This window comes from Vicia villosa, linkage group LG3 (assembly GCF_029867415.1).
Source record: "Vicia villosa cultivar HV-30 ecotype Madison, WI linkage group LG3, Vvil1.0, whole genome shotgun sequence".
NCBI classification, from domain to species: Eukaryota; Viridiplantae; Streptophyta; class Magnoliopsida; order Fabales; family Fabaceae; genus Vicia; species Vicia villosa.
In genome coordinates, this window is record NC_081182.1 from 210,910,867 (window position 1) to 210,920,267 (window position 9,401).

Sequence of the window (9,401 nt, forward strand, 5' to 3'; positions counted from 1 at the left end):
CCGCGAAAAATGGAATCAGAGTCGCCACTAATATATTCATCCCATCACGGGAAAGGAATATCATAAAGCCTAACTCGAAATAAGAACAAGGTCTTTCGACCAGAGAATAGGGTACGGGAGTCAGTTACGCGAGGGGAAGGTGCTAGCACCCCTCACGCCCATCGTACTCGATGGTATCCACCTATGTTTGTTTCTATCTAAAGGGTGTATCTATGTCTAAACCTAAATGCAAATGAATGCAAAAGAAATACAGGGAAAAGAAGGAATTATTAACAAGTGTGTTCTCTTAGGCCCCGCGACCCAATGCCTACGTATCCTTTTCAGGAATCAGAACGACCGTAGTTCGGCTCCATAATTTCCATTTGTTTTGTGTTTTTTAGTTGAACAGCGGTTAAGGTCGCAATCCACGATGCTCGACCTTTGGAGACTTATACGCGTAGTTTGGAATGGACTTAACTTGTTCTTAGGTTCCTAACAAGGAAAAAGAAAATGAACTTGGGTTTGTGTTTTTTATGTAACTACGTGATGAACAAAACCCAATACAAGGTTTCGCACCACTTCGTCACTTTGTTTTAATTCGAGCCTTTATTAAGTGTTTTAAATGTTTTTGGTTGAGTGTTTTTTAAGGGAATTTACTTTGCGATTCGAATCACATAAAAATGTATAATGATCGAGAAGCAGATTAGGGAATGAATCCCACTCACTTCTATCCCATTATGTAATGCTCGAGAAACAGATTAGGGAATGAATCCCACTCATTTCTATCCCATTAATTAATGTTCGAGAAACAGATTAGGGAATGAATCCCATTCATTTCTCTCCCATTAAGTAGTGACTGAGAAACAGATTAGAGAATAAATCCCACTCATTTTTATGCCACTAAGTGATTGAGAAACAGATTAGGGAATGAATTCCACTCATTTCTCTATCACTTTCTTAATGTGATTCGCATCTCTATTTGTTAATGTTTTAAAGTTGAAAAAGAAAAATAATGAACAAAGGGGAACTAACCTATCCTCTAATATAATGTTATTCTAATCTACAAGTATCCCTAAGATCAAGGATAATGGATCTCTACCTATGTTATCATGCATAGATTACAACCTAAGTTGTTCTATGTGACTAATCTTAATAAAGATTGAAGTCACCGCCCTATGGGAACATGGTAAGCATATAATAAGATATAAGCAAGTCTAAAAGCAAGGTAGGTGACTTAATGAAGTCCCTAACCAAGTCCACTCCTAAGAGAGACTACACACAATGAATCCCAAGAGAAAACAATCCACAAAAGGTGAAGGAAGAACAAACAAATGTCGCCTCTTAAACTAACAACAATCAAGGCATGAAAGAAGAGGCAAAGCATGAAAATGGGAGATGAAAGCTCTAGGTCAGTAGAAAATCTAGGAATTGAATGTCTCAAATCAAACACAAAAGCACCATGGCATCACACAAAAATATTCATAAGAAGTTACCAAATTATCGCATGAATCGTTACTTAACAATTAGCGAACAAACATCATTTAGTCAAAACAAAAAGCAAATGAACACATGAACTAAGCTTGAAGTCAGTGGAATATTAATTCATTTATAGGTCTAATACCTTATACCAAACTATGTTAGTCAATTAGCTTGAAGCAACACAAAGTTCTAACAAAAACTAGACAAAACTAGGTCAAAACTAGCTAGTAAATTCAAATTGTGAACGAAGTTAGAAAAAGTCATCAAATGATAGAAGTCAGTAGCAAATAACCTCTAATAAGTGTCTAAACAATCATAAAATCATTCCAAGGAGTTTCATACAAAATTATAGGTCATTTGTACAAGTTATGATACAATCGTTAACCAAAAGCAAGTTATTTACATACAAGAAATGAAAATTTAAGTAAAATAAGAAGACACGATTGAAAAATCTAATTCCAGGTCTTAGGACCTCTAAACATCCCTAATTATATGTACAAAAAAGATACAAGTCAATTGCAAAAGTTTATGGCACATTATGAGCAAAAATCAATAAAAACGTCAATTAGAAACACACACCAATCGGGTCTAAAACCCTAAGCAAAAATCTAAACAAAACAAGGAATTGGAACTTCATTTTTTTTACACATTATCATGTATTAGTCTACTGAAATCATACAAAAATTGGCAATTAGATTCTATTCCTAAGGCACTTAAACAAATTAGTTTGTGAAACCTATCAAAACATGAAAGAAAGATGAATATATCTAAGAAAAAGATTTATTGAAAATAGCAAAACAATTTCTAAAAATATACAAAAAAATATTAGAATCATCTAAGCACAAAATTCTATCTAAAATGTATTTTTTCACATTTTTATTTGAGTTAAAACTGATTTACTAAACAGGAATTAGGAGGGAAACAAATTGAAAAAAGAAATAAATCTATCAACACAGGGGGTGCAGAAGTAGTTTTCAGTTAAACTGATCTTCAAAAGATGGCGCGCTGGGCCTATTACCAGGGGTGTGAACAGCAATGAATTTGTGTGTATGTCCCAAAGGATTTTTATTGTTCAGACTATCCTAACAGCCAAAAATGGCATCATGGGCCAAGAGGAGGTGGATCTAGCAATTCGAGTAAAGCCCAGGGTGTTGGATCTAACTATCAGATTTTCATATTTTTGTGTTAATGTCATTTAACTAATTGTGCCCACTTAATCCTAATTAACACCAAATAAATCCAAGTAACCCCATTAGAAACACGTTTAACGAAAAAAAACTTGAATTAGGAAAAGGGATAGGGTTACATGTTATGGCCATTGGAATTCATCTGAAAAGCTCTCTCTCTCTCGGACCTCGACGAACTAGCGCGGCGGCCGGAACCTCATCTCCTCGCATCAATTTCTCCGATCAAATCGTCTCTCTCAGAGCCTCATCTCTTGGCCTTGCTTTCACTCTCAGATTCAACTCACCGCGCCGGTGAATACTTCACGGCGGCGGCGTCTCAGTTCACTCGTTGCACAAATCTCTCGTCTCAAGACGCTAATCAAACTCTTCTGATTTCACTCTCGATCTTTATGCTTCTCACATCTCTCTGTCATCGATCTCATCTCTCCATCCGGCGATTCTTTGAGTATGACGATAGTGATAAGAAAACCAGAGAGGATATTCTTCATGAACTGGTGAGTTCTTTTGCTTCTTCCTCTCACTCTTCTCCTCCGAGTTGCGATATTGTGCGATTCCTGATGTTCTTGTTGTTGTTGCAGCGTTTTTGCGTTGATGATGATGTTTACGGTGAGTTCTTAAGGATGAGATAGAATTGATGGAGAATCGAGAGAGTTTTTCTTCAGAGTTTGTTACAAGGTGTTCAATTCTGTTACAGAGATTTTCTCCTTCTTTTTTGTTGAATTTTCTTTGGTGATTTTAATCGGAGAGGTGAAGAAGATCAAGAAGTTTGAATGATGGTGGTCAAGAGGTTCTTTAAGTAGGTGAGGGAAGGAGATGATTGAAATGATGATTGTGGAGAGTTGAAGGTGAATTGGTGTTGATGATTTTCTGGTTTTTTTTAATCGATAATGAAGAAGAGAGAAAGATGAAGGAATGTGAGAGAGATGAAGGATAATGATGAATTCAGAGAATATGCAAAGATTGAGGTGAAGGAAGCTGATTTCTGTTACAGGTTAGTTTCATTCTGTTTTTCTCTCAAATTCTGCTATCCTCCTTTGCTATGCGATTCTGGTTTTTTGTTATAATCTCCTTGCCATTTTCTGTTAGAGCCTTTTTCTGAGTTTCTAATGTGAATTCTCTTTTCTTTCCGTTATGCAGAATCGGTTGGATCCAATGGTGAGCATGGTTCGGTCCTTATTATGTAGGTTGCGGTTTAGTTATGGTCCATTGGTTTGTATTGATGCAGATTGTGGATCTGTTGTTCTGAATATGCAGGGTCCTTGTGTCAGCATTTTTGGTTAAGGCATTGGCAATTTCTCTTGCTTGGGATCATTTTTACATGATGATGACATCCATGGTGGCATAAAGTTTACAGCAGATTCCAAGCCATGATTTGATGGAGGTCATGAAGAATAAAATGGATGAAGATGATTTCCGAGAATTGATCAAGGATAACAATAGGATTAGTAACCGAACTTTGTATTTTTCAATAACAATTGTATGTCATGTGAGTGTTGTAATGATGTAATTGCATCTTGGGTTTGAAATGTATGGACGTTTGATTTTTGGATATGTACAATGTAATGAATGATGATATTGAAATGCCTTGAATTAGTGACGTAATGGACTTGAACTGTCGCATAATGGAATCGACTTTGAACCATGAATGGGCTTGATTTGAATTTTGTATTTTGAAACGAAGAATGATGCTAATCCTGAAATGGATCTTGCACATGAACTTGAAAGAAATAAAATCCGACCCCCTCATATCTTAAGAAGACTTCGTAAACCTCCATTTTCGAATTTCCATGACAAACCTTGATTCGCTAACTTTAATTCCCAAAATCCGAGTTAACTTGCAATTGAAGTAACCAGTATTTGGTGAAAACCAAAAATTGTATTGGTCATAATAAACAAATGAGTCACTCTCATATGTCATTGTATTGGTATTTCACACCACCACAACAATAATACCTCGACGGAATCCTTGTAGAAGATGAGAATTGAAGCATAGAATGCCATATTCGCGAAGATATTCTTGACATGAAGCTTTGAGGCGCATATTGATGAAGAGAACTTGAAACATCGAGAATCAACAAATCTCAACTTACCGAATTCTCAATTGAAATCATGGTAGATTCATACCTTGTAATTTGATAAAGAAGGAATCAATGAGCCGAACCTAAGCTTTCAACCATGCTCTTAGTTGATGAGGAATGCACTCAATGGATGTCTTATCCAAGTCCAAACCATTGAACTCTTGAGGAGAATTAGTCAGGAGGCAAATCCCTAATTCATAAGATCCCTAGTTGGAATGTTGTCAAGCTCAAACACGAGGGATTAGAAACCTTAATTTCAATGATACTTGATCCAAATGCCCAGTTATTTATTAATGGATGAATGAGTTATGTACATGACCTAATGGAGCTATGCAGATGAATGCAGTGCTTGAACCAGTTAGAAATAAATATGTGGGAAAATTTTAGGGTGCAACACATGTAAGTACTCATCTTTCAAGGAAGTTCAAACAGTCGAGAAACTAGATCATTGATCCTATCAAGGGGCACGTTGCGTTAAGATCCTGTAGTTCAAGACTTATGCTGGGGAAAAAATTCCCAACATTTTTTTCAAGAACTGAAGCAACGATCAGATAACAATCAGTCAATCAGGGGCAGATTTCTTCGGCGATCCCCAAGCTGTTTATTAGTCCTTCCCAAGAGGATCATTAGTGTGACATAACAGAGTCGGCAATGTTCTTGTGTTGAGGAATCAGAGTACCAATCTAACCTCACAAAAGAGTCTACCTCAGTTATCATAACCAATTGCATTACATTAATCACTCATGTATCATGCATTGAAAATTTCATACACCAGGCATACTCATGTGCATTCTTCTGGGTCTGTTTGTTTTTTAACATCTTACCTTATGGTCTAAATCCAACTTACTTGTCATTTGTCAACTTTTCTCCTCATTCATTTTTTTATCTTGAATGCCTCTGACCTTTTCTTCTCAAAGTCTAATCATGTTTTGTCCAATCGTCTTTGATGTTGTCTTCATTCGTGTTTTATCTTGAATGTCTCTGATATTTTCTTCTCAAAGTCTAATCATGTTTTATCTCAATAGTCTTTGATGTTGTCTTCATTCATGTTTTATCTTAAATGTCTCTACTCTTTGTCAGTACGGAAAGCTAGTCTGATTCTCTGATTTCTTTTCAAAGTCCAATCATGTTTTACCTCGATTGCCTTTGTTGCTTCAATCATGTTTTATCTTGATGTTCTTCAATCATGTTTTATCTTGATTGTTCTTCAATCATGTTTTATCTCGATTGCCTTCGCTGGTTTGATCATGTTTTATCTTGATTCCCCTTTAATACTTGAGTCAGTCATTCTTTATCTTGGTTGTCTTCGATCATGTTTATCTTGATTCCCAACTAATACTTGAAACAGTCATGCTTTATCTTGGTTGTCTTCAATCATGTTTTATCTTGATGTTCTTCAATAATGTTTTACCTTGATTGTCCTTGGATGATGTCTCATCCATCCTTTATATTGTTTGTCTTCGGTCATGTTTTACCTTGATTCTCTTTTATGTTGTTTAATCATGTTTTACCTTGATTGTCCTTTGATGTTCTTGAATCATGTTTTATCTCGATTGTTCTTCAATCATGTTTTACCTTGATTATCCTTTGATGTTGTCCAATTATGTTTTACCTTGATTGTCATTTAATACAGCCTCACTCATGATTTATCTTGAACGTCTCAAATATTCTCCTCCCGAAGTTCAATCATGCTTTACCCTGATTGTCGTTGTTGTTTATCTTCCTTTCTAGATTCATCTGTGTTGTACTCCTAAATGCCTTTGGTGTGATTGCTTGTTTCAAATTTTATTCCCCAGAGAATTTAGAGTCTGTCTCATATCATATTAGATTAAAACAAAAAGAAAGAGTCCTTGCATTCATAGCATAACATATCATTGCATCAAGGGGCAAAATTCAGGTTTTAAGTATTTAATTACCTTCTGTCACTGATATCTTGATGACTAAGTCATTCAAGTTACCTGGCTAAAGGTAATTAAATAGGGGCATCTGTTGTACCCTAAATTTTGCCCTGACTTTTTATCTACATCAATTACATTTAGTATTCTTATTTCAAAAAATTGAAAAAAATATGTGTAGCATTTTATATGTTCATTTGTATCTTTTTTATTCAAGAAAATAAAAAAAAAATGTGTTTTAATTTTTAGTCTAAATTTTGTTAACTTTAGGATTAATGTTATTTTATTTCTTAGTTTAGATTTATTCTACCATTTTTATTATTTCAAAAAAAATTGTTTATTAAAAAAATATAGAAATAGAGTTTGGTTTTTATATAAAGCCAAAGTCACATGTTTGAATTGAAAGCCCATTTTACATTTCTTTTACACTAGAATAAAACCAAAAATGACAAAAAAAAGGGTCCTTCATGTTTCTTGGCACCATCACCATCATCTCTATTAACCTGCAGAAAACTCCAAAACCCTGCTCCATACAACTTTGCTCAAGCCTGCTATACCAGTCCACTATGCCATGCCAAACACAATGATCCAAAATTATCACCATTTTGTTCAAACCACACCTGCTACAAAGAAAAAGAAAATGCAGAGGATACAAAAATGCTCATGAGAAACTTAGTGAACAAGTGTTGTTTGAAAACATCCACTCTATATAAACACAGTTTCAGAACCAGCAAAAGAGGGACAGCCACAAAAATCATAGAAAACACTTAACCGAATCTTCAGTTCCCTCAAACTTTCAACCTAAACTTCTGCTAAAACCCCCCTGCAAAAACGCAACAACGCTAATACCTTTCAAAACCTTCAAACTTTCATCCTTCAATAACTCAGAGCCTTCAACACACCTTCATACGACTTCACTTAATCTTTGCCATACTCTCCTCAACTCATAATCTTCATCTCACTCACGGCCATATTCAAAAACTCACTAAACCGCCCTCATGCTCCCTTCACACTATAAACAACGTCCACCACAACAAACCTTTCAACCTCATAACACAGCTCTGTTAAACCCACCTCACCACACTAAACCTTCATCCAAACTTTTTCTAACCACACAAACCCAGAAACTCTCCCCTAAATCCTCAAACCTCAGCAATGATTTCTCTGAGCAAAAATTTCTGCAAGTTCGAAGCAGCGCACCTTCATCATCATTACAAATTAGAACGACACACAAGTAGTCAAAAAACGAACGTCAATATGGATAACAAGTGACAATTGGGCTCGCTCCTGTTGAATACATTGAGTGAACAACGCGCTAGGTGTACACCTATGCTCAAAATGTTCACTAAACATCCCTTTAAAACACAAATTCAATTTCATTCAAACCTATTTGCCTTATGGATTTTTTTAACCTCTTTTCATAAACGAATACGAACATACTTCCACATGTGAAGATCGAATATCTTCCGCTTGAATGCGATGATGGCCAAAATATCGTCTTACACTTGATTTAGTCATCCATTCTTGTAGTGATCCCATATCCATGTGCGCATGGTATTGTCTCCATTTGAAAGCGATCGAGTACCTCTCGCTAAAATCAACCAACAAACTTTCGTGGTTCTTCGCCCGAACTACGATTGCTCTGACTTTCTCATTGCACGAGGGAATACGTAGGCACAAGATACAAACGTCTTGGCGAGCATAATAATAAAAAATCTTTTCTTTTTCTTCACAATAATAAAAATGTTTCCTTTTATCTTTTTTCGATTACTAAGCTAAAGAACGCAAACATTACGCTAACACTCAAACACAAAACTAACTAAATTGGTCCCATCGAGTACAATGGAGGTGAGGGGTGCTAACACCTTCCCCTTGCTTAACCGACTCCCGAACCCTAATTTGGTTGCGATGACCATCTTATCCATTTCTTTTTCTTTTGTGGGTTTTATCGATGTTTTCCCTTTCCTTCTTGGAATAAATAAAGTTCGGTGGCGACTCTGTTTATATTTCAAGCGCACGATTACGCTCGAGTATTTTTTACCGCGACACCATGGATGAAATTTAGTCCCTAAAACGCAAATAGACCTTGGTATATGTCATACCCCATATTTGTCCTACCCTTATTTATCTAGCTTATAATCCATCTACATACATCATTTAGGTCATAGCCCAATCCATGCATTCATAACATGGTAACTGTTTCAAGAAAGAGCTCTTGGCACAAAGAACTCCTGATTAAATATAAAGATCTGAGGTCTGATCCGGTGGCATTATCCTTCTAAGGGCATTCTTGAATCGGGATTTCTTCACCGTCAAGATAGGGTATTGGTTGGAAAGTACCAGCTTGTCATTCACCTGATTATCCTGAATTAGGGTTTCTTGACTAAAGTCAACGCAGTTGACTTTTTGGTCAGATTATTGATCAGGAGCTGATTCTATGGAAGAGATGGTATGATGACCGTGTGGAGGCGTTCAGTTGATTTCCATTGGTTAGAAGCCGATTAATCGGGATTTCATTGAAATCGGAGGAAAATCAGAACAATTGACTTTTGGGTCAAAATCGGAAGAATTATTCGAATATCGACTCATTGTGGAAAATCGGTCAAAGAAAATCAGAGAAATAAAATAAAATCAAGAAATCATTAAAATTGCCATTTTTGGAAAGTTAGTTGAAACTTGGACTTTCCAAAAGAAGAAATCTCTACACTTAGAGAAATTTTTGAGCTTTTTGGAATGGATGAACAGTCAACTTCAAGCCCTGATTACACGTGTCTAAAAGGATT

At 35.9% G+C, this 9,401-nt stretch overlaps 1 long non-coding RNA gene across 1 annotated transcript; it reads left to right on the plus strand.

Annotated features, from left to right (window-relative positions):
* The first annotated feature begins 2,716 nt into the window (after positions 1-2,716).
* Positions 2,717-4,287, plus strand: LOC131657271 (uncharacterized). The gene is made up of 3 exons (XR_009300577.1): positions 2,717-3,139; positions 3,224-3,636; positions 3,783-4,287. It is a non-coding gene; the product is annotated as an uncharacterized LOC131657271 (long non-coding RNA).
* Positions 4,288-9,401: the final 5,114 nt, after the last annotated feature.